Genomic DNA, 26,594 nt, shown 5'->3' with positions numbered 1-26,594 from the left:
ATGATGTGTTAAATAAGAAAATTGGGAGCAGGTATACATTGATTAGAATGATGCAGTAGGACTCCCCTGGTGGCCCAGTGGATAAAACTCCCCGTTCGCAAGTCAAGGGGCCCAGGTTTGATCCCTGGTGAGGGAACTGGATCCCACATGATGCAACTAAGATGTGGCACAACCAAATAAATACATTAAAAAAAAAAAGATGTTGTTAAATGTGGGCAAAACTCCCACTGTTTCCCACATATCATCTAAGTACTCAGAGAGTTGTTGCTGAATTACGTATGGAGCACTTGGGGCACATAATGAGTGCTGGGATCATGTTAGCCATTATTATTATTGTTGTTGATCTTAAAATTTTCAGCGACATTTTGGGAATAGTTGTGATTATTCTTACAGCAGCACTATAATTTAAATAGCCCATAGAAGCAATAAAGAAATCTTTTTATGGATAAAGTTTTGTTAAAATGTAACCAGGATAATAGAAACATATATGCATATTCTCTATCAATACATATTCAAAACATATTTTTTAAAATTGCAAATATGTTACAAAATGAAATAATCTTGAAAACAGACGTTATAATTTTCCACAGGGAATTTTACAAATAACATCAGTGTCTCGTGAGCACTGTTTCCTTCCATCTCTCTTCATCTCTCTTGAGGACACAGGGACATTTTCATGAGTTAATAATTTAGAGTCATTTTATGACTTTAAAAAAGTCTAGCATGAGCTGAGAAATCTAGAGGGGATTTATAAAACAAATGGCACATTAGAGAGAATAATGGATGGAGTTAAATTACTACTTTGACACGCAAGAATGTAATCTGTTATTTTGGCTGTGGGAGGGAGAGAGAAGGCAGACCAATTACATGAACTCTCAATTACTGCAGGACTCCAGAGTTGCTCCAAAAAGACTTCTACAGTGATAGTATTATCTGAAAAGTATTAAGGAGATACACTAAGCACTAGAGATTTTAGTGAAAAACAATGTAGGCTCATAAAAATTGTGTTCAAGATGATCATCGGGTAGCTCCTATAAGACCTATGGACAGGGATGACCCAGGTGAACACCGCATGAAAGTCAGTAATTAAAATACATTTACAGGACTTCCCTGGTGGTCCGATGGTTAAGACTTTGCCTTCCAATGCATAGGGTGGAGGTTTAATCCCTGGTTGGGGAGCTAAGATTCCACAGGCCTCAGGGCCAAAAAACCAAAGCATAACACAGAAGCAAAGTTTTAACAACTTCAATAAAGACTTTAAAAATGGACTACAACACAAAAATCTTTAAAAGAAATAAATAAAAATATGCACATGGTTTTTCTAGCAAGATAGCCAGAGAGCCTTCATTTACTGTTCATCACAGAATCATGGTCTTCTGGTCCACAGAGTGTAGGCCGTAGGTTTCCCCAAAGTGAAATTTAAGCAAAACAGGCATGTGGATCCCACTCCAAAGGACTCTGCTGCCCTGTTTGTCCCTGGACATAGTGAGCAAAGCGACATGTCATAAGCCATCACCTAGTGAGAAAGTTTTGCTATGGGTACTAAACCAGCCAGTCCCATGCTCTCCCTCTCTCTCTGTTAAGTAAGATTGTGTGTTAGTCACTCAGTTGTGTCTGACCCTTTGCAACCACATGGACCACAGCCTGCCAGGCTCCTCTGTCCATGGGATTCTCCAGGCAACAGTACTGGAGTGGGTTGCCATGCTCTCCTCTAGGGGATCTTCCCAATAGGGACTGAAACTGTGTCTTATGTCTCCTGCATTGGCAGACAGGTTCTTTACTACTAGCGCCAGCTGGGAAGCCCCTAAGTAACATTAGATTTTATAGGTGATCTTCAGTTTGTGATAGCTTAAAAACATGGCCTTGAAGTTATTTCACATTCTCTCAATTGAGACATAGACTACATATCCCCTCACTTTGACTCTCAGCTCTGTGTGATTGTTGTTCAGTAGCTAAGTTGTGCCCGACTCTTTGCAACCCCATGGACTGCAGTATGCCAAGCTCCTCTGTCCTTCACTGTCTCCTGGAGTTTGCTCAGATTCATGTCCATTGAGCTGGTGATGCTATCTAACCATCTCATCCTCTCCTGCCTTCTCCTTTTACCTTCAATTTTTCCCAGCTTCAGCTTCAGCATTGGTCCTTCCAATGAATATTCAGGGTTGCGTTCCTTTAGGATTGACTGGTTGGATCTCCTTGCTGTCCAAGGGACTCTCAAGAGTCTTCTCCAGCATCACAGTCTGAAAGCATCAATTCTTCAGCGCTCAGCCTTCTTTATGGTCCAACTCTCACATCCATACATGACTACTGGAAAAACCATAAGTCTGACTATACAGATCTTTGGTGGCAAAGTGATGCCTCTGCTTTTTAATAGGCTGTCAGCTCTGTGAGTCCTTGACAATTAGAATCAGTGGAAAATATATTCTGTAGCTCGGGAGCACAGACCAAAAGAAACAGGCAGTTTTATTTCCTTTTTCTTGTGCCACTTGCTCTTGAAACCCAGCCATCATGGCATGAAGAATTCCAAGCAGCTCCTTGGGGAGGAAATAAGGCTCTCAGCCCATAGTCTCAAGGGAGCTCTCGGATGACAGTAGCACCTGCTTCCCATGTAAACCATGTAAGGGACTCACCTCCTGGGTGGATCCTCCAGCTCACAGATGAGCTGCCCCAACTGATGCTGTGTGGAGCAGCAATGAGTTGTCCCTGACAAGTTCTGCCTTACTTGTGATTCATAAGCAAAATAAATCATTGCTCTCCTTTGATGCCATAAGTTTGGGCGTCATTTGTTAAACAGCAAAACAAAAATGAAATGAGTTCTTACATGTGAAAGCTTTAATTTAACTCCATCTGAAAAATCTTACCAAATGTTCCTGTTCATCTATATATTCCACCACGTCTTCTCCCAAACAAACCAGATTTTCTCCCCCAAATCCTTAATTCAGCTAATGATAACAACTGGTCTGCCTTTGTACTTTGCTCTAAACTTCACTTATTTTCTCCTGTTTCACTCCTGCCCAATGGCTAGTCCATAATCAAATACAATACCCTTCTCCTGAAAATATTTCTGCCTTCAGTGTCTTCCTTCTCATAACTATTTTAATCACCCAAGTCCTATGCCCTGCACTTGACCTAGCACTGTGAGATATAAGTGTTATCAGTTGTATTCCCGTGCCCCTTTAAAATTCCTCATGTAGCCTGCTTAACAGTCACCTTCAAAGCATTGCTGAAAATTATACAAAGATTCCCATGAGCTCTTAAAGTCTAAACCTGTTAATCTGCTCTTCCATAATCTACCTCTAATCCATTTTCCCACCATATTTCACCCAGCTCTTGTATACTTTCCCCCAAATTTCAATCATCTTGCTCCATTATGGAGTTTACACTGCTCCTGATATCTGTCCAGAGAAGGCAATGGCACCCCACTCCACTACTCTTGCCTGGAAAATCCCATGGACAGAGGAGCCTGGTAGGCTGCAGTCCATGGGGTCGCTAAGAGTCAGACATGACTGAGCGACTTCACTTTCACTTTTCACTTTCTTGCATTGGAGAAGGCAATGGCACCCCACTCCAGTACTCTTGCTTGGAGAATCCCAGGGACAGGGGAGCCTGGTGGGCTTCCATCTATGGGGTCGCATAGAGTCGGACATGACTGAAGCGACTTAGCATTAGCATTGATATCTGTCTGTAAATCAGCCCTCTTTTTCATCCTTCTCCAGATGTTTGCCTCTGCATTCTTTAAGACTTTTTTTATGTGGACCATTTCTAGACTCTTTATTGAATTTGTTACAATACTGTTTCAGTTGTGTATGTTCTGTGTTTTGGGCCATGAGGCATGCGGGACCTTAGGTCCTTGACCAGGGATCAAACGGGCACCTCCTGCATTGGAAGGCGAAGTCTTAACCACATGACCACCAGGGAAGACGCTATAATCATTCTTTAACTGAGCACAAGATCTTTATAATTTTAAATGAGGATTTCTCTTTTCCTCCTTTTGCCCCTGAAATTAGAAAAATAAATTGCATTTCCTGATGAATTTGACATTTAATTTACTTATTTTGGTGTAAACTTCATCTAAAAGCTTGTAATATGTTATACACATGTGATATATAAATATATACATATATATCCTAATATATTATTTCTATTTTGGGCAATCAAGTTTCTGATTAAAATGCATGTCACTGGCTTATATCATTTTTTCAGTTAAAATTAGAAACAATCTTGGTCTGGATAGCCAATCTTTTGACTTATTATTATTATTGTTTTCTGTCTCACTGGTTACATGACCTCAAATTAATTTTCTTCCACGATCTTTAGTTTGCTTCAATCTAAAATCAAATTGTTGTATTAGATGTCTTCAGACTTTTTTTCACAGTCTGAAATCAGTAATATAAAAATTCAAGCTAATTTTCAAATAAAAATTTAGATAGTATTCTCTCTTTAGAAATGTATTCTGATTTATAAGATGATTCAGAAAGAATTTCCTTTACTTGCAAACCTCCCCAATATATTCAAATCACTATTTGAATAACAACAACAAAAATGTGATCACTTTTCAAAAACCTATCTATAGAGAGCTCTGCCTAATATTGAGCTTCCCTGGTGGCTCAGCAATAAAATATTCACCTGTGATACAGGAAACGTGAGCTGTATCCCTGGGTTGGGAAGATTCCCGGGAGGAGGAAATAGCAACCCACTCCAATATTCTTGCCTGAGAATTCCCATGGGCAGAGGAGTCTAGCAGGCTACAGTTTGTGGGGTTGGCAGAGTAGGACACGACTTAGTGACTAAACCACAGCCACCGCCACTACCTGCCTATTGTAGGAAATACGAAATAATCTTGACCAGACGCATGAAGTAAGAACAGCCACTAAAACCACACAGACATTCAGATCTGAGCCATACATTTATATGCAGTGTAGCCTCCCTGATTCTCAATCCCAGAATATGGATATTTATCTGTTCTATTTCTTAACTATCTCAAATCACCTATGTACAAATAGTAAAGAGACCTACATAGTCAAAACTATCAGAGAGTGTACTTAAACACTGAACATTTTATTCTACATCCATTGAACTGTTTCTCTGAGTTCAGCAATTAAAAAGGGAAAAAAAAATTCTATTTCAAAACCATCAATAGAGACCATAAGTAGGCATAAATAAATGATTGCAAGCAAGGCTATAATACTATACTGCATTAGTTGTGATAAAATTGGCCATGGTAAGTAATCAATACATTCCAAAATCTAAGTGTCTGACAAGCTTGAAAAAGGAAAAGAGAAATGTTATTTCTGGTCACACACAGAAATGGTTGTGAATGGTTCAGCAGGGTCTTGCCTCCATCCAGTGATTTAGGGACCCAGGCGTCCCCCATCCTGTGGTGCTGTTATCTCTCCCCAAGGCTTACGAGGTATCATGGGCAGGGAAATCTGAGCATGGAGGAGGCAAAATACTGGCTTTTAAAGGCGGTGGCAGCAAGTGAAACACATGTGATTTCCAGTACATGTCATTGGCTAGAACTAATTACAGAGCCTCACCTAACTTCAAAGGGTCTCAGAAGTGGAACCTTCCTCTGAGATCATGACTAATAGGAAACTGGATATAGGCAAGCACTAATTGCTTGCTTGCTAAGTCACGTCAGTCGTGTGCGACCCCATAGATGGCAGCCCAACAGGCTCCTCTGTCCCTGGGATTCTCCAGGCAAGAACAGTGGAGTGGGTTGCCATTTCCTTCTCCAATGCATGAAAGTGGAAAGTGAAAGTGAAGTCACTCAGTTGTGCCTGACTCTTAGCGACCCCATGAACTGCAGCCTACCAGGCTCCTCCATCCATGGAGTTCTCCAGGCAAGAGTACTGGAGTAGGGTGTCATTGCCTTCTCTGAAAGATCTGGACTGGAAATGGTATGACTATTTACCCTGAAGGAAGTCTAGGGTTTTAGGACAAACATATCCACTTAGGATCTCTATATAAATTATTAATTATTTTTCAGGTTACACATTAGCTACAGATTTAATTTTTAAAAATGCCAGAGGTTTTCTACTCAAAATATACACTATGTTATCAAGGTTCACAGAAAGAAATATTTTCAGGGCTATTGCTAGATATCTAAGAACTATTAAATTTGCACATATAAACTCCATCTTAATTGCTCTGGATTCAGATGTTCTCTTGTTCAACTGTCTTTCAGGTCATTGTCACTGAATGATTGTTTTTTTAAGAAATTTAAAAACACAGAGCCTCCCCACATATTAAAAAAGTGTAAGAAGATTCATTGACAGATGAAATCATGATTTTTCTGATGAATGTAGTCATATTTACAAAGGTGTAAAATATTAAAGATAATTAAGAAAATCAGTGTAGAAAACAATGCCAGTCAGTCTACAAACAAGAATCTTTATAACAGGGATCAGTAAAGTTTTTCTGCAACAAACAGTAAATGTATTAAGCCATGTAGGGCATATGATCTTTATTATATTTACTTAATCTGGATCTTACAGCATGAAAACAATCCTAAATAATGTGTAAGTAAATAAGAGTGGCTATGTTCTGATAAAACATTATTAACAAAAAATGATACAGCCAGATTGGATTTGCAGGCAATAGTTTGCTAAGCCCTGAACCACAATCCTGAAATGATGCTAGATATTCTGCTTCTAATCATTTTAAAATGTTGCTCTAGGCCAAAAAATAGGAAATTAAATCAATAAGAAGCAGAAAACACACATTTGTTGTTATCTGCAATATCTGCCCATACTAAATTTCAAAATTAATCGAGATCAAATGCATTCTCATGTACTTTTTGTTCTGATTTGCATTGTATAAAGTAGTCCAATGATAACTGGGTAACAAAAAAACTTTAAATTATTACTTTAAATTCAAACATAGATTTCCTTCATACACAACATGCTCTAATAAGAAATGGGCAAATTTTTAGTATATTGAATAAAAATGGCTTTTAATCAGCTTAAAAATGTAAAATAGATTTTTCTCAAGGGTGTTTTGGCTGAGTGACAAGTCCTATTTTATTAAACCTCATTCAATTATTGCTTCTCAATAAAACAGGTATAAGAGAAGGCTGAAGATAAGAAAAAAAGTACATCACAAGAAATAAATATATGTAATAAAGTACTCATGGAAAGTGAAGAATAAGGGGAATGCATTCAACTTTACACAAATATCAGTGGGAACTGCTTACTTACCACCCCTCAAAGTATTTTTGTTGGTGTTTATCATTTTTCTCATTCCTAAAGTGTCAGAAAATTGTTACATAGTAGTTTTAAAACTGTAAGTAACTTAGTAATATATAAATACTGTCATCAAGCAATGTTATTATCCATTGTTCTAGAAATACAACTGCAATCACAGATATATGCTCTCTATACAACTATTGAATATAATTTTAGGGGTGTACATTGTATGAGTTTTCATCCAGATTGATAGTGCTAAGATAGTCGTGCTCATGAATTTTCATGTCATCACTCAATTTATCTAGTACAATAACAGTTATATCACTTCTAAAATTGTATTCCTTCAAATTATAACTCTGCAACAATTTACTGAAACTATTTTACTTATAAGCGTAAGTGTATTATTTGCTCCAAAGATGCTGGGCACTGATTACTTTATAAAGCAAATATTATCTTCATTCTAATCTCATTAATTTATAAATCAATCATAGCTCAATGGAAAGCCCAGAAGACAGAGTCAGAAGATGAGACTTTAAGCCCTGGGTCTGATATTTATTAGCTGTGTGATGTTAATCAGGTTATAGCTTCTCTGGTTTCTGTCTTATCATCTGTAAAATAGAGGAAGGGACATGTTCTTTAGCTACTTATCATTACTTTGCAAGGATTTTATAAGATATATACTTGTAAAGAAGTTATCTTATGTACTACAGAATTATGTACAAATATGAATTATTGTTATCAGTTTACTAATATCCCTTTTGGATAAGAAAAACCATTTACCAAATTAACCACTCAGTAAATAAATGACTGCCTTATCACATTCATAAGCAATAACATGTAACCAGTCTGCTGCACTTGAAGGCCAAGATCTCCACATGTCACAAATATTGGGTTGGCCAAAAAGTTCATTCATGTTTTCTGGTTATACTGTATAGATAAATCCAAACAAACTTTTTGGCCAATGCAATATATATATATTCTGTATATTAAACAAATACAAAATTCAATTATTACCTAAGTATACCTTAGGTAGTAATCAACATAATAAATGTGAATTTTATCCTTGGAGCAATATTTGTTTATACTAATATGCATATAGCTAATTGGAATGATTAAATCTATGTCAAATTATCATAAAAGATAAGAATTTCCTTATAGTTTGTCAGATATTCATGGAGCAGTTTGATATTCAGGGCATAAAAAAAAAAATCTTCAAACCTAATTGTACTATAGGTCTTATAAATTACAAACCAAGTCTTTATTTATAGAATTCAACACCTAAATCCCAAAAGCACTTAAGGTTTGATATTCGATCAACATAGTAGATCTTTTCTAATGATTTCCCATATTTCTGAAGAGGGCAGAGGAAGTGGTGAAAAGTCTCCAGGAGAATATTTTTATGTTTTTATATACCAAGAAGTTGTGGGGCTTTAAGCCCATCCTCGGTTTTAGTTGGATTCTCTGAGTTCTCCGCATGTGTTTTTAGAGAGTAAAGGAATTAAGGCTAGATAAACGGGTACCAGACAAACTAGGATCCCCAGTATCAGCCTCCACTGCTGAGAAGAAGCACACCCCTGTCCAGTCATTTCTTTTCTCCATCTCTCTAGGGAGCCAGTTTAGGTAAACCTCTCTGCCTGCTCCTATGTATGAAAGATACAAAGACATCAAATACAAGCCATTTGAGTGGGAGATTTAAGGAGTCTCTTTTTCCCCTAATGTAGTTAATAGGTCAATCAAAAGTAAGGTTGAGAATCACTCTAATGGGAATAAAAAAATCTCTATTCTGTCCAATCTGTGATATATTAGAAAAAAATTTTAAAGGCACCCTAGGAAACCAAGCTTCCCATGTTATGAACAGGTTATTATCCCCACGCGACAGCCCTGCAGATCATCTCCAAATAGTTAGAAATACCTGCCTTTAAGTAATAAGAGGTCTGCAGCTATGATACAGGCTTTTTAAAGGGGTATAGATATGTTCCAGGTGAAATCCTGTACATTATACAGAGAAAAGTCTCTGAGATTTTACTCTTAATGTGGGTTTTCTAAATTACAAAGTGGACATTTTCTCCCAGTTCACAACTATTTGAGGATTAGCACTCTGTTGGAAAATTACACTAGGCAATGAATTATGATTGGATTTTTTCAGAAGTACATCTTATTATGTGTTAGTTCTTCCTCTCTTTTAAGGACGTAATGAAACATTTGTTAACGCTCAAAATAGAGCACGGCAGATAGAAATATCAATGAACTATGCAAATATTTATGGTAGCAAACAGCTTAAAATAGCAAATAATTCCTATTTTAAAAATCTTATTTTTTCTATGATAGAGTGTCCATGCATGATAAAATTGGGTCAGAGTATTTTTAGGTTAGATGACAGCTCAATTCCCCTCCCAACTTGCTCTGTTTTTAGTGACACAGCTCCTTTCACATTTTTGTGAGGTGCATTTTATCCTGCACAGAAGTTTCTTCTTTTCTTATCCTTCATTTTAGCTTCTTCACTTACCTGTCAATGTCATGCTTTACTCTTCTGGCCCTGGGTATGTGCTTAGTCTTGTCCAACTCTTGGCAACCCCATGGACTGTAGCTCGCCAGCCTCCTCTGTCCATGGAATTCTCCAGGCAAGCATAGTGGAGTGGGTTGCCATTTCCTGCTCCAGGGCATCTTCCTAAGCCATGGATTGAACCCACATCTCTTGTGTCTCCTGTACCAGCAGGCAGATTCCTGGCCTTAACACCTCTCAGTTCTGCTTTTATATTTTCCAACAATGCTCCACTGATACTAACAAAGAGTTGTGAAATAAATATAAAATGAGATCTTGTGGATTTAAAAATTACTATGGTTTTGTTATAGGAGATCACATTTGAAAAAAAATTTGTAAATTGTGAGAAAATCAGATGTAATTACAATATAATTGTGCTTTCTTTCATGAGACTCTTTAGATATTTTCTATCAAAATCTTATATGTATTGAGGCACTTTACTGGTGGCCCAGTGGATAAGAGTCCATGCTCCCAATGTAGGGGGCATGGGTTCGATCCCTGGTCAAGAAACTAAGATCCCACATGGTTAAAAAAAAAAAATTTATATGTATAATTTTTAACCCCAACACTATCAAGTATATCTCAGTTCAAGGCTGTATTTCCCCCAGTATTCCAACTAGATTTGTTGATTAGTTTAAGTGGTTAATAGCTACAGTTCCCAAGGACTTTTCTTTTAAAGTGGTACTAACTTTCAGATTAAATACAGAAAAGAAAGCTTATCTTTCCTTTTCAACTTACCAGATGTTACAGTCACTGCAGTGATAATGTTAGCAATCTGGTATTAAGGTTTAGAAATCTCTTCTTGTGATGTAATAGATAGGGGCTTCTATAAAGACTTCATTATACCTCCTGAGAAAGGAAATTGACATGCTAGGCTCATCACCAGTCTTTTGGTCTACCTCACAAAACTGTTATCTCTTTCATTTCTACTAGATAGCAACAAAATGTTCAAAGAAGGGTTTTGTTGATTTTCCCAATTCTCTCAAACTTTGCAATATTAAATCACTGTCCTATTTGCATATGAATACCTTATAACAGTATTTCTTTTTAAAGATACTGGGGTAGCAATCAGCCCTGGGAATTAATCCAAATAACAGCCTCTGAAGATGGCCTTCTTTAGTATCTAATCAAAAGCATCAATGCCATGACAGAGCCCTGCTGGGAATCCTGTCAGATTTCATTTATCTGAACACACTGGATAAGTGAGCCAGTGGATAAGTGGTTTCAAATAACCGGTTTCCCTGATTTTTCATTGGGTTGCCACAATGATTTTGTAATGAGACTATAAACTGGTTACTAAGTATTTATGCTGAATGCATGATGGAATTTTATTTTACCCTTATTTGGTTACTTTGAGCCATCTTCCCAAAGCACTGTTTGAAGGTATATTTCATAGCTTTACAGACCAGTATTGTTAAAAAAAATCTCCATCCACCCCAGTTATACTTACCAAAACCACTCACCCCCTTCTCAGATCTTTTCAGTTTCTTCTAATAAACTACGACAAATGACATTCCTTTTAGACATAGATCCTGCATTGGCTCTAGGAACAGAACCTTTAACACATTACAGAAAACTTCTCATTTGAGCCTCAAAGGTTACAAAATGTGGCAAATAAATTATTCTCCCCGGCACCAAGAAGATGCTCTGAGCAGTCACTAAGCACACACAAGGCAACAGGTCTGGGCAAAAAGCTCCACCCCTAAGATAATTGCATTAATCTAGGTTTTAGAGTACAACACAAATCCATGAACCAACCAATGAATGAATCTATACATATAATAATGACGTGGGAATTTATGATACAGGAAATAAACACATAAAGGTTTAACAAAGACATCATGCTGGAGTAATTTAGAAAACTTCACTCTAACCTGAAGTAGGGCTTTGGGCCCTAAATAGTAGATAGGTTGGCAGGATTCATGAATGGTAATCATTTCAAGCAAGAAAACAAAATCCAATAAGCAAAGTTTCAAAAATGGTGCTACTGTGGTGTCCTAAATGGGAGGGAAATCCCAAAGGGAGGGTATAGCTGTGTATGTATGGCTGATTCATTTTGCTATGCAGTAGGGGCTAACACAGGGCTTCCCTGGTACCTCCTTTGGCAAAGAATCCTCCTGCAATGCAGGAGACCCCAGTTCTATTCCCGGGTCGGGAAGATCCCCTGGAGAAGGGATAGACTACCCGCGTTAGTATTCTTGGGCTTCCATGGTGGCTCAGACAGTAAAGAATCCGTCTGCAATGCAGGAGACCTGGACTCAATCCCTGCATTGGGAAGATCCCTTGGAGGAGGGCATGGCAGCCCACTACAGGATTCTTGCCTGGAGAATCTCCATGGACAAAGGAGCTTGACGGGCTACAGTCCATGTGGTCACAAAGAATCGGATACAAGCGACTAAGTACAGCACAGAAGCTAATTCAACATTGTAAAGCAACTATACTGCAATAAAAATTAATAAAAAATGATGACACTAGTGTGGGGGAAGAAGAAAATATATCCTAGAGAAATAAAAACAAAACTCCTGACCTGAAAAGGGGCTTTCTTTCCAACAGCTATAGAAAATAAAGGTCAATTGGATATGTAAGAATTTTACAGAACTTGCTGAACCAGTTAGAGTTGTAGAAAGCGGCAGAGATATTGATATGCAGGCATATCATATAAATTTAACACAAAAATCTGAAAATTTTTATATAAAAATAGTGACTAATTTACTAACCTCTCTGGCACTGTTCTCTCTCTCTCTCTCTTTTTTTTTTTAACTTGGAGTTTGAATAAAATAACTCCAAATTCCCTCCCAGCTCTAACATTTTACAGGCACATTCAACCTAAAAATTCTGCAATATAGAAAGATAATCTGCAATGGGTATGAAAAAATTTCATGCCTTCCAAGTGAAGAACTTGGGAAAGGCTTAATAAGAATTGTGGCACAATGAATAGAATCTTACAGTGTCAGAGAAATTTAAAGTGAAATGGAAAATAGCAACATTCAAGACTTAGAAACTTTGATAAGCTATTTTTTCAATTTCCCTCCATTCTAGAAAATCATCTTCCAGTCATACATATTAGAAAATGGATTCAAATACCTTATTTCCTGGGAGCTGAAATATTTTGCTTTTTGTAGGCTATCTTTAGGATAGGATATCTTTCTGGATAGGAAAGTCATGAATACAAAATGATAAACACAAGCAGTTAAGAATTGAAGATACATGTATCTTGATGTCTCATTATTTTGACCAAGAAGGCAGAAAGCAAGAAGTAATGGGAGAAACATTAACTGAGTGCCTAACATATGTCTGTCTCTGTCTTAGGTGCTTCATTTATATTATTTCATTTAAATGTTTTCCAGATTTCCTGCCTTGACTCCTTACACCACTAAAAATCAAATTCCTACAAATAAGCTTAGTTATAAATATCAGTCAGTAACAGTTCTTGTTTGTTAAAATTTACCTGTAAAGGTTTCACAGAACTCAGGTTGTCTGGAAAAACCAAGTTTGTCCATTGAAGGACAAATGCACAGATGTGACATTCTGTTCATAAACTTATTCCGTGTAAAGCATAAAAATGAATAGACCTCAATTAAAACAGAGTCAGGAGACCAAAGAGGGAAGTTCTTATACCATGCAGCAATAGCTAAGTCCTAGAGGAAGAAGAAAGACTTCCTCTTCTTGCCTGGCAAAAGCTTAACCAACGAGAGACTGTCATGACTCAACCGATGAAAAGCCACTATACTGTGAACTTCTAATTCCTCCAGGTAACTATTTCCTATAGCCCTCCCAACTTCCTTTTCCCTTCTTTATGAAAGTGCTCCTCTCCTTGTTCTGGGGCCTCTCACAGTAGCTCTCAGGGTTGCAGACTCTGAATTGCAATTTCTTGCTGATTCCAAATAAGACCATTTTTACTGGAGAAATAACACAATCTATTTGTTTAAGGTTAGCAAAAGGGTTCTTATTATTTTCTGGCAACTTGGAGCTTTCGATGCCAGTAGTACTGTCAACATCTCTAACTACATTGTAAGTAAACTGACCCAAAAACATTTCCCAAAAAACCGACTTGCAGATATTCGTCACCCAACAGCACTCCAATACTGCTCTGTAAATAGAAAATCCCATTTCGTGAAGCTTTCATGCTCTTCTGCTGATATAAAGGGCTCACAGCCATGACACTGCTGTCATTTTTCACACCACCTTTTCACTTCAAGGTATGTTCTAACTGTATGTAGCATCCTAAGTTTTTTTCCAAGAACATTTCTCAAAATAAAACCATCTAATTCTAACACTGTTTAGCTCTCTTTCCTTGGCAAATATATAAAGACCTATGCATTTTATCAAGATTCATGTCTTTCATTCCTGTTTATCATATACAGGTCTTCTTTCTCCAATAAGATTATTAGTTTCTTTTTTTTCAAATCTTTTGCAGTGGATTTTATGTCAAACATTTTGCTGGGAAAACATGATACTCAGTCATTTTTGGCTTAATGGTAAAACAGGATCATGGAATTTTAGACCAAATGGGACAGAGAATTTATGTAGTCTAGACACCCTCATTTTATAGCTGATGAAGTGGGGATAGGCTCAGAGAAGTTAAGATAGTTTGATCAAGGCTTGCCACCTAGTTGATGACAAGAACTTTGGTGACTTACCTATTTCATGCCTTTCACATTTCCTATTGTATCCTTTTAATAAATATTTATGAAGTACACTCCAAACAATAAGAATGATGTGAGGAAAAAAGGTGAACAAAGCACCCAAACTTATAGTTTCTGCTTCATGTGTAGAAACAGAGAATACATAGTAAATGTAAGTGATGAGTATAGCATTATCATAAGCACACTGGAGCAACACTTATCCTAGGCTCATATGGTCAAATGAGGCTTTCTGGAGTAAAACATATATCATGTGAGAGTAGAAGAAGGAGTTAACACAATGAAGGCTGGGGTACAGAAGGCAATCTGCAAACTGGGAGCAGAGAAGAAAGAGACTAGATGGATAGGTGAAGATGAATCATGAATGGCCTCACCAGTAAGTTTATAATTTCTATTTTGAATCTATTACTAGATTTAAAGTAGGAAGGAGACTCCATCAAATTGGTCTTCTAGAATGGGAATGAATGGGGTGTAGGAGGCTGAGTTATAAGACCAGAAAACCAGTTAGAAGGTCATTGTAATAATCCATGTGACCATAACAGCCTATATTGCAATTAGAAAAGGAGTGAATTCTGCTTTAATATTCTGCTCTAATATTTTGAAAGTAGGCTTTTGATGTTGCATCTATATTACAAGGACGATAAAAAAGAGAATGTGGTTATCTTTGAGAAGTAAATAAACTTTGGCAAGGAAGACTTTCATATTGTGGGAAGCAAGATTATGAACCTTAATTATTGAATTGGTTAATTGCAACCCAGTGAAGGGGGCAGAACTCCTTGAGTTCTAAAGACATCTGTCTGTTACTATGTAGATGGAGTTCCCAATGCCACTGCAGCTTGTGTAACCATGGATAGATGTGACTTAATTCAAAATAGAAAAGGATTTTAAAATAAGCATTCTCAAAGTCCCAAACACTGGAATAGGCTATTTACTTGAAGAGTTCCTCTTCAATTACAAAAGCAAGTGCCAAAATATCAGCCAAGCTCTTGACTGCTCTGCCAATTCCAACTAGTTTTGCGGTTGTGCAGTTGCTCCTCTGCCAACTTCATTTTTTTTAACTATTATGAAGTCTAAGCACTGGGAATGCCAAAAGGGAAAAATAAGATCAAGCAACATGATTACATTTTTAGCTAAGATGCATCTATTACCTAGGCAAGAGGATGAAATTATAGTCTTTTTTTTTTTTAAAAAAGGACATGGTTTACAAGAAGAAATTCATGAATTTTCCTTCAAATAGAAACTAGTACAAAATTGTATTTCATGCTACCCCATATTACAGCGATGAATGCTGGAAATGAGGTCTAAAAATAAGAGGAGGGATTGAAATAATATACATAGCAACAGTTGCTTTCAGAAATACACTCAAACCTGGTATTTTATGTAAATTATGAAAAATGATTACAATGTTAAACTAACCAGAGTCGGCTCAGATTTATATTCCTTCTGTGGATGTTGACCCTTTACTCTTTAGACCAAATAGGAAAGGTGTCTGCATATAATTGCTACTTTTTACCCCCTTTGATTCTAAGATTCTCCAACAACTGGTTCCTCTTTGCCCTTCAGCATTCATCTTTTCTTATCTACATAGGATCATGGCCCCTCTGACCTGGGCTCCTGGGTTCCAAACGCAGGGAACATGTTCAGGCCACTTTTCTGTTGTTAATGTTGCTATTCGGCTGGGTAGAAAGGTGCCGACCACCTGGAAATGTCTACGTAATCATCAGAGACCTAAATTTAAAAATTACCTCCTTTGGGCAAACTTCCCTTAACTCTCCAAGAAGAATTAATTATTCTCTTCTTGAGGCTTTCATCAACTTTCCCACTAAGCTCTTGACATAAGTTTCAAAAACAGATGAATGCAAAATGTCATTGTCACTTTGCTACTTTTTTGTATTCTCTGATACATTTTTATGGGATCTCAATGAAATAGATGATAAATAGATAGAAAATAGAGATATAGTATATACATATATAAATAATATCGATATGTATACACATCAGTTCAGTTCAGTCGCTCAGTCGTGTCCAACTCTTTGCGACCCCATGAATCGCAGTACACCAGGCCTCCCTGTCCATCACCAACTCCCGGAGTTCACTCAAACTCACATCCATTGAGTCGGTGATGCCATCCAGCCATCTCATCCTCTGTCATCCCCTTCTCCTTCTGCCCCCAATCCCTCCCAGCATCAGAGTCTTTTCCAATGAGTCAACTCTTCGCATGAGGTGGCCACATACATACATTCATATTTAATTCATGCATGTGTATGTGTGTGTTTAGTCACTCAGTCGGGTCTGACTCTTTGCAACCCTTTGGACAGTAGCCTGCCAGGCTCCTCTGTCCATAGAGTCTTCCAGGCAAGAATACTGGAGTGGGTTGCCATTTCCTGCTCCCGGGGATCTTACTGACCCAGGGATCAAACCCACATCTCTTGTGTCTCCTGCATTGGCAGGGGCATTCTTTACCAGTGAGCCACCTGGGGAGCCCTATATTTAATTCATAATAGATAAATATACATTTTCATGATGTGCCATGTCCATAGTTCTTGTGCTATAATATCTTACTTTAAAAAGTATGCATGATAACTTCCCTGGTTGTTCAGTGGCTAAGACTCTTCACTCCCAATTCAGGGGGCCAGGGTTCAATCCTTCATCAGGGAACTATGCTGCACCTTAGACTTAGCACAGCCAAATAAATAAACAAAATTATTAAATATATGATGACTGACTAAAGTCGATGAACTAACATAGTACTATACCGAAGAGCTAAAAGTACCAAATGTTTGCTGCTGCTGCTGCTGCTGCTAAGTCGCTTCTGTCATGTCCGACTCAGTGCGATCCCATAGACGGCAGCCCATCAGGCTCCACCGTCCCTGGGATTCTCCAGGCAAGAACACTGGAGTGGGTTGCCATTTCCTTCTCCAAAGCATGAAAGTGAAAAGTGAAAGTGAAGTTGTTCAGTTGTGTCCGACTCTTAACGACCCCATGGACTGCAGCCTACCAGGCTCCTCTGTCCTTGGGATTTTCCAGGCAAGAGTACTGGAGTGGGGTGCCATTGCCTTCTCCAATGAAGGTTTAGGGCTTTTTATTTGCACAAGTCTGATAATATTAAGGAAAAATTTCCAAGGGTATTGATTTACTAAAATCTACTCCTGTCATTATACAGAGGAAAAAAATAGTGAAAAACAAACTTTCAATTAATTAATGTAATAGGTGTCTATTGGTAATCTTGCAGCAGGGTGCAAGGCAAAGCACTGGAATGCAAAGAATAAGACTGGACCCCTGTCTACAAAGAGCTCTTGGTGAAGTGGGTTATACAGGAAGAAGAACAGATAAATGCATGTGGAGGAATTGATGCTAACATGGAGGTAAGGCCAACCAGTGTAGTGAGGATGCCAGATGACAACAGCAAGCTCCACCTGGGAAGTCAGAGAAAATGCCCTGTGTAGAAGTTCACCAGGAAAATGGAACAGTGTGGACAGAGGCAGGGAGACTTGAAAACCAGGGCTCATGATTGAAGCATAGGGCACAGGTTGGGGGAAATCAGAGAATGATATTAGGGAAGCAGACAGAGGCCAGATTTTAAGGGCCTCCACTCCAGTACTCTTGCCTTGAAAATCCCATGGACAGAGGAGCCTGGTGGGCTGCAGTCCAGGGGGTCTCGAAGAGTCGGACACGACTGAACAACTTCACTTTCACTTTTCACTTTCACGCATTGGAGAAGGAAATGACAACCCACTCCAGTGTTCTTGCCTGGAGAATCCCAGGGATGGAGGAGCCTAGTGGGCTGCCATCTATGGGGTCGCACAGAGTTGGACACGACTGAAGCGACTTAGCAGCAGCAGCACTTGCAGGAGAGCTCTGAGCACTTGTGGGGAGGAAGTAGGAACCAAGACAGGGAGCAAAGATCAAAGGATGAGCTGTGATCAGGAACTAGGGGACAGAGCCCTTCAGCTTGTCTTCAACATCTCATACACATTTCCAGGGGCTTCCCAAGTGGTGCAGGGGAAAAGAATCCAGATGCAGGAGACACGGTCTCAGTCCCTGGGTCAGGAAGATCCCTTGGAGAAGGAAATGGCAACCCACTCCAGTATTCTTGCTGGGATAATCCCATGGACAGGGGAGCCTGGAGAGCCACAGTCAGTCCATGGGGTCACAAAGAGTTGGACACGACAGCACCCACATACTGCACGCACATATATCTAGACATATTCCAATTCTATGCATATTTCACAAGTCTATGTTGTTTTAACGATTGATAGGAATGCATTGAATAAGAGGATAACACTCAACTTTAAGATTTACTTTTTTATTTAAATCGCCGCATATAATGCATGCTGATGGTGAATGAGACTCCATTTGAGAACTGTAGTGTTGGAGAAGACTCTTGAGAGTCCCTTGGACTGCAAGGAGATCCAACCAGTCCATTCTGAAGGAGATCAGCCCTGGGATTTCTTTGGAAGGAATGATGCTAAAGCTGAAATTCCAGTACTTTGGCCACCTCATGTGAAGAGTTGACTCATTGGAAAAGACCCTGATGCTGGGAGGGATTGGGGGCAGGAGGAGAAGGGGATGACAGAGGATGAGATGGCTGGATGGCATCACTGACTCGATGGACGTGAGTCTGAGTGAACTCCGGGAGTTGGTGATGGACAGGGAGGCCTGGGGTGCTGTGATTCATGGGGTCGCAAAGAGTCGTACATGACTGAGCGACTGAACTGAACTCAACTGAGAACTGTAGCATTATCAAAGATGTACAGAGCACATCAGCCATCCTCTAACATGTCGAACACCCTACAATGATGTGGAAGGGAGATATATACAGATATAGATATATATGTATTTCCACATCAGTGTAAGGTGTAAGAAGTTTTAAATTTTTTATATAACCAAAATATAAGTCATATCAGGATAGGTGTTCGAGCAAAGTTACAACTACATGTATTCAGCAGAGAAATCTTGTTAAGTACCACTCTGTAGCCTGAATAAACATTTGGAATTTGAATAAATAACCCAGGCCTTACTAGACCAGATATAGAGAGAGCAGTTCTGAGGCAATTGCTATATTTGAATTCATCCTTGGGAATTGTGTTACATACAAGTCAGGAAAATGCTACGTTTTTCTCTCCATTCTTAAAACTTTCACAAATACTCTTATGAATTAATAAAATAAAATAGACTTTTCTATCATACCTTCATATTTATGTATTATGAGCCCTTCTTTGATATTTAAATAAATTTAAGATAACCTAAGGAAAGCAAACGGTAAACCACATGCAAAGCATTTATAAAAGTCTCACATATAGCATGTAGAAACTATACTCAACATTGGAATAAAAATAATCCAACAATTCAACATGAATATTATCAACAGACAAGAAATAGACATTTTAAAATAGAAAAACCCAAAAAGCTAACTTTTACGCTTTCAATTTTGACATGTAATTTTTCAAGCCTTACAATTATTTAATATAGCTATTTATATTCTATTTCCTTCCTAAATTTAACTATGTTTTTCCCTCATGAGGCTCAGGATGCTGACCTATAAAACAAAAAAAATTTCCTAAATATATATATATTGTGGAAATGATAGAGGTCCGTGATGCAGTGGATCATTATTCAGGCTGAAAATAAATTGGTTTTCTTGGAAAAGAAATTCCTCTTTAAAGATATTATGAGCCAGGTTCTGCCTACTCTCTTTCCCACCCATCCCAGAAGGACTGAACTAAGTTTCAGAGTTTGGAATCAGCTCCCTCACTGATGGGGAAGCGTTGTTTTCAATAAACTCCAACCTACTTCTGATTTAGTTCAGTGCTCCTGAGGGCTTGGTTACTCTAAACAGAGATGCTTCTCTGTTCCAGAAGCCAGGGCCAGACCCGGGACCCCCTCTTACTCTTAACACCAGGTGCTGATGAATGAAACTTTGCTTCTGAGCTGCAGTCTTATGCCCGAGACCCAGTTGCTAAGATACTTATTGCTTCCTGACCACCTGCGTCCCAGCCTCCGTCTCCTCCCCATCACTACACTCTGACCATCTCCAGATGCTCCCCTTGGTCCTTGGAGCACTGACCCAGCTGATCTTCTACACTCTCTCTCATGGCTGGTGAAAATACTGGATTTTACCTGAGCCCTATGATCCTAGGCAAAAATAAAGGTTACAAAATTCTCCCACTCTTTGTGTTCCAAAAACAGCCCTTTGCAAAATAACACCCTTCCCCAGAGAAGTCAGTTAAGACTCGCGGGTTCCCTTATTTACCTGTGACATGGGCACAGTGAATTCCTTCAAATGTCCTCTCTTTGCTCATGAACAGATCAATCAAAACAAAATTTACTGATCAAATGTTCACTGGGAGTCTCTCCTTCCTCTAAACCTCTAAACTTTGGGCCACCCTCAGTCTGAGCCAGCATACAACATTCTTCCTTCAAAAGCCGACTGACCTCATAAGAAACCATTCTCTGATGGACCACCCCATCACCCGCCAGCATCCATCACTGACCTCCCCAAACCTTGTTCTTTTGAGTTCTCCTTGTTGCTGTTCAGTCACTAAATCGTGTACGACTCTTTTGTTGAGACCCCATGGACCATAGCCCACCAGACTCCTCTGTCCACGTATTTCCCAGGCAAGAATACAGGAGAAGGTTGCCATTTCCTTTTCCAAGGGATCTTCCCAACCCAGGGATCAAACTCACATCTCCTGCATGGCAGGCAGATTCTTTACCACTGAGCCACCAGGGAAGTCCATGAGCTTTTCTTATTACTCCTTATAAAAGAGAACCCCTTATGGATCTATGGTTGGTTCTGTTCCTCTTTCTGGCAATAGTCCTTTAGAATAAAGTCTCCTTAGTTAACTTTGATTGTTTTTACTCAACATGAGACATTAAGGTTTCTGCCTATGTAACTCAGTTGACTGGATTTCTTCATCTTTCCTGGGTTAACTTTTATCTCTCTCTGTCTCTCAGTAACTCTCACAACCATATTCAAACATGACTCCCTAGACCCTTCCAATTTCTCTCAAAAGTTACAGAATCTTTGCCCCTCAAGTCATTACACCTCAAGTCGTGTTCAACCCTTTTGTTGAGACCCCATGGACCATAGCCCACCAGACTCTCCTGTCCACAGGTGTTCTTATTTTAAAATTCATTCAGTTCATAACCCCTTTTAGTAGTCAAAAATTTAAAGGCAACCTCCAATTTTTTTTACCTACTATTCTTCTGAAACACCTCAAATTCATTGCTACCAAATGTTCTTACCTCTCATGTCCAGAATGGAAATCTTAAAATATTTTACTGAATTTTTCAGAAACTCACAAGAGAAGAAACAGTAATAATTTTTAAAGTGTTTATTGTTACTTGAGAAAGGTGTTTGATTACAAGCCATGTGTAGACAGCATCATTTAATATGTGTATGTGTGTGTGTGCATGCTCAGTCACTCAGTCATGTCCAACTCTTTGCGAACCTATGGACTATACCCATTTAAAGTGAAGCTGTAAAAGCTAGTTAAGGTCACAATATTCAATTTAGGTAAATTCACAGATGTGTTTTTCAAAAATCACAGTTCTTCCTTCAATCTCCTTATAAAAACACCTCGATTAAGCGTCACTCCCTTTGCAGAAAAAGCTGCTATGGTTCATTCAAGTGGCGTGGAAAAGAACAGGGGAAGAAGGGTAGTGTGGACCCCTGTACCGTGATCCTCAGTGTCCACAGACAGCCACTTGGGGGCGTGTTTTATAAAGTCACATAAACACACTCCCACATATGCATATATACATAGACATGCACATATATTTAGCAATCTCGGTATTTTTAAAACGACTCTAGAGATGCATCCCCTATGACTAAGTAGCTTGAAAAGCATAAGTTCCTTCCTGATCATTAAGAGACATCATATTTTGGTCAATTTGGGTGTGATCTGAACCAGTATTTGGGGCTTTTCTTTACCAGGAGGCTGTGACAATTCCCACAGGAATGTATTGTGTCTACCTCAATGCTGTGTTTTTTGCCTTAAAGGCCCGTACAGAGCCGGGGCAGGAAGCCTGCACACCTTGGCTGTGGTGTGGTGGCCAGCGGGCCCACGGTGGTTCATCAGCCACGAGGACTACACTGTCGAGTAAGCCGCTTGGCTGGAAGGACCCCTGGGGATACAGATCTATAGCCTCAGCACCTGGCACAAACCTCCACAAATTCACACTGCCCTCCCTCAGGTCCAGGACACTCATGCACTAAGGAAAAAAAACAAAAACCCGCAAATGGGGAAAATTAATAAACACAATTACTAAGCGTGTTATGATTTTGTAGCAAATACAAAAAGGAAGTATTCTGAATCAACAGGAAATAAAGACAACAGTAAGTTAAACTCTAGTAAACTAAACAGCTTTTAAAAATGTATCTTCATCTCAGCTGGCTGACATTCACCTTTGGAAAGCAATATTTACCTTCCATTTAATTACATTACTGATTAAGTTACTTCAATCCCTATCAATGTCTGCTACTTTCAGAATAAATGATATAATGGAGTGATGACAACTCTGATGAAAATAAATATTTTCCACTGCTATGAAATACTGTGCAGAATTGTAAGCACTATAAGCGGTGATTATATTTCAAAATTATGCATACTGCCTGAGATAACATTTCTTATGTTTTCTGAATATTCATCACCTGAGTCTACAGAAGAGATCTAAATGACAAAATTATTACTAAATCCATCAATTGGAAGACACTATGTTATTACTTAATATTTCTGAACACATTCTATTTTACAATCATTCATGGTATGCTCACTGAGTGCCAAGTGTTGCGCTAGAAATGGGGTTTACGGAGATGGATGAACCCAGAAACTTTGCAGTCTCACCACGAAGCCACCAATTCTTTCTCAAAAATGTGATCAGTAAGCCAGCTTCAGATGTTTCAGGATTTACATCCAAATATTTGAAAATTTGTTAATAATAAATAACAGTGATGCATTTGGTTATTACTTAATAATGTAGAATAAATAATGTTGCCTCTGGAAGTTCCACATATATTTTATGTGTGCATCCAGATAACATTTTCATATGTTGAGATAAAGAGAAATCAGAAATCTTCTAGGTCTTTTATACATTTTAACCAAAGGAAACCCTGATTTCTGTGGGACTGTATTTGAGTATTGCATGCTCTTTTAATTTATACAGACCAACTGAACAAACACCTTATTTAACTGAATACAAAAAAAATTTTTTTTGTTTATCAATGAACAGTTTCTTCCTAGTTAAAGCAGTTACTAAGGCTTCCAATTTGAACTAGCTGTATTCATCATATACATCACCAAAGGTCAAATTCTTGCTTATCCCACAAAGCCAACCATGAAACTCGCATGCGTGCATGCCTGCTCAGTCACTCAGACATGTCTGACTTTCACAGTCCAAGGCCCCATGGACTGTATCCCGTCAGGCTCCTTCTGTCCATAGGATTTCCCAGGCAAGAATACTGGAGAGGGTTGCCATTTCTTCCTTTAGGGGATCTTCTTGACCCAGGGATCAAACCCACGCCTCCTGCATCTCATACACTGGCAGGTGATTCTTTACTCCTGAGCCACATGGGAAGAAGTCCTGAAATTGGCATAGTGAATGACTAAAAACATCTTGAAAAGAATAAATATGGTTTTGGAGTGGGAAAAACATATCTCAGCCTGAAACCTGCTAGGTTTTCATCTTTTCGATTTTTAATCTTTGCCTGTTTTTTGACAAGACATTAATACCCTTTGGTGAACTGAAAGCCTTGATGTTAATTACTAAGCAAGTCTTTTATTAATAACAGAGCTAAACGATTTTAACACCTTCCAGCCACTTTCTGGAATGAATGTATAATCATAATTCTTTCAGCACATTGGGGGAAGTACATAAAAGCCCCTGGAAATTGTTCATTTTGCTTACATGAAGCTGTTAACTCAGTTAATTACAAGCCATTGTCTTGATATTATTTTTTTTCATACAGTTTCTTTCAACACAGCCATTTATTTAGGAAGAACCATGCACACTGGGTGCAGTTAAAGAAAGAAAGAGACTCAAGAGCAATTATATTTGGGAAAGGAGACACCAGAGTCCCTGTGGTCCTCATACCCACAGAGCCCTCCTCTTTCACTTGCCTGGAGATACCGTGTATGGAACATCTATCTACCCAGCACACTGCTCTGCATTACCCAAGTAGACATGTACCATCAGACTATGGAGGTCTGCACCCCAGTCTCCTCTCTAGCCAAGTCTTCCTTTTCTTAGAGCTCACATCACATGCCAGGTAGTAAAGAAATGAGACCGAGTGAATGTATGAATGAATAAACGGAAACCAAAGGAAGAATGCATATAAACTGGAGAGAAGACATGTGAAATTATATTTTTAAATTATCAATTTAATCCAGTTACATTAATTTATGGGAGTATTGTAGGTTTCTTCCCCATTGGTCTCTCAGGCTAACAGTATAAACATAATAGTCCTCTCTCTGAGAGTGACTTTGTTTATAGATTGTAAATATGATATGATGTGAGTGGTATATTTGATGATCTGTGGGAGTCAACTATTAAATATTCACAAATCTGGGACACTGGTTGCTAAATTCTTGGTAGCTTGAAATCAATCATGGTAAGTGTTTACACTATGGAAATCAGCAAAAGGTAACAATCACGGATTTCTTTCTTTCTTTCTTTTTTTGAGAGTGTTTGCCAAATTACCTATGGGGAGTTGTTCCCTTCTCTAGGGGATCTTCCCAATCCAGGGATTGAACCCGGATCTATTGCAAAGTCCTTTATAAACCTGTGACCAAAAAAAAAGAGAGAGAGAGAATTCACAATATTCCAAATTCCTAATAATCAGCTCACGATGTGCCATTCACGTTTTCTTTCCAAAATTCTTTTTGCGTACATGTTTCTATCAAGTCAATTTCCTGGGATTATTAATGTAATATGAATATTAGCCATTTCATAAATAAGTACTTCTTTTAATAAGTCAAAAAATTATTCTTTTAAAATGTCAATGAATTTGGTCAAAAGCCATGTCCTCTCTAATCTATACACGTCCTGATTTTATAGCCATTAATGAAATCCCTTCTCAGCTTTGTTTATTTCAGGCTGAAAAAGCCTATTTATTTTAGACTCTCCTTATATTGCTGCTCTTCCCATCAGCTCTTTTTAGGCACTCTTTTCTGGACCAATTCCAGTGCAGTCCTTTCCCAAATGCTGCAATCAGAACCATTTGCAGAGTCTCACTTGTAGACGGAAAAAAAATCTGCAACATAATCACAGCAGAATGGTTTTTCACTCTTTTGTCTTTAATTATGAGTAAATGTCCATTTGTTTTAACAACAGCCACAGCAAAACACACCAGCCTGAACAACAAAGATAAAATCAGACCATATCCAAAGAGATTAGTGGTTGAAGTATACATTTGCTCTGGGCAGGAAAAGAACTTACTAGATTCTTAACCAGATTCATGAAATCTCATAGTGTAGAAAACACTTAATAATTCTCCTTTTCTAATTCTCCAGGAAATTTTCTCCTAGTAAGAATACAATGAGGCATCTGTTCAAATTTTCTGTTACTTAGCATTACCAATGAAAATTAAAGCATTCTACAAAATTAATATTAACAATACCAGATTTGTCAGTATTATTTTTTAAGTGCATGCTTATTAATATCTATAATATCCTTGATTAAGGCATATGCCTGAGACCAATTAATATATTTTGTTTTTGCAAGACTATTCCATACATATTTAAGCATCCTTTTTTAATCAAGCTTTATTATCTGTGTTTACACTGCCTTACCCTTTATAGTAAGAAAATAAAAAACAGCTTTCTGGTATCAGTTGGAGAAGCTTCACTTCCATGGGTGATATCAACTCATAAGCATGTCTATTGTATTTAAAGATAGCTGTGCAGTATGAATATTGAGGTCTATTTTTTTAACTTCCAATCATTTGTTGATTTTAAATCTTCAAACGCAAACTAAATTACATGGTCAAGAAACCACCAGAAAATCTAATTTAAGCAATATACCCTAAGGCACGTTCACGAATAATCACAAACCCAAGCAGAAGGTCTTCCCTAACTAAGCAGTAAGGAGGTCTCAGTAACTGTATTGAAAAGTAGGGTGTTTTCCTTTTGTATGAATAAATCCTTTCAATTTTAAGATATGACTTAAAGAAACAGCTGAAACCAAGCTTTGGAGAACTTCCAGTGTAGCAGGTATTCTTTGTAT

The sequence above is a fragment of the Bos taurus genome, chromosome 27 (assembly GCF_002263795.3).
Source record: "Bos taurus isolate L1 Dominette 01449 registration number 42190680 breed Hereford chromosome 27, ARS-UCD2.0, whole genome shotgun sequence".
Lineage (NCBI taxonomy): Eukaryota > Metazoa > Chordata > Mammalia > Artiodactyla > Bovidae > Bos > Bos taurus.
Note: the sequence above shows the minus strand (reverse complement) of the source record.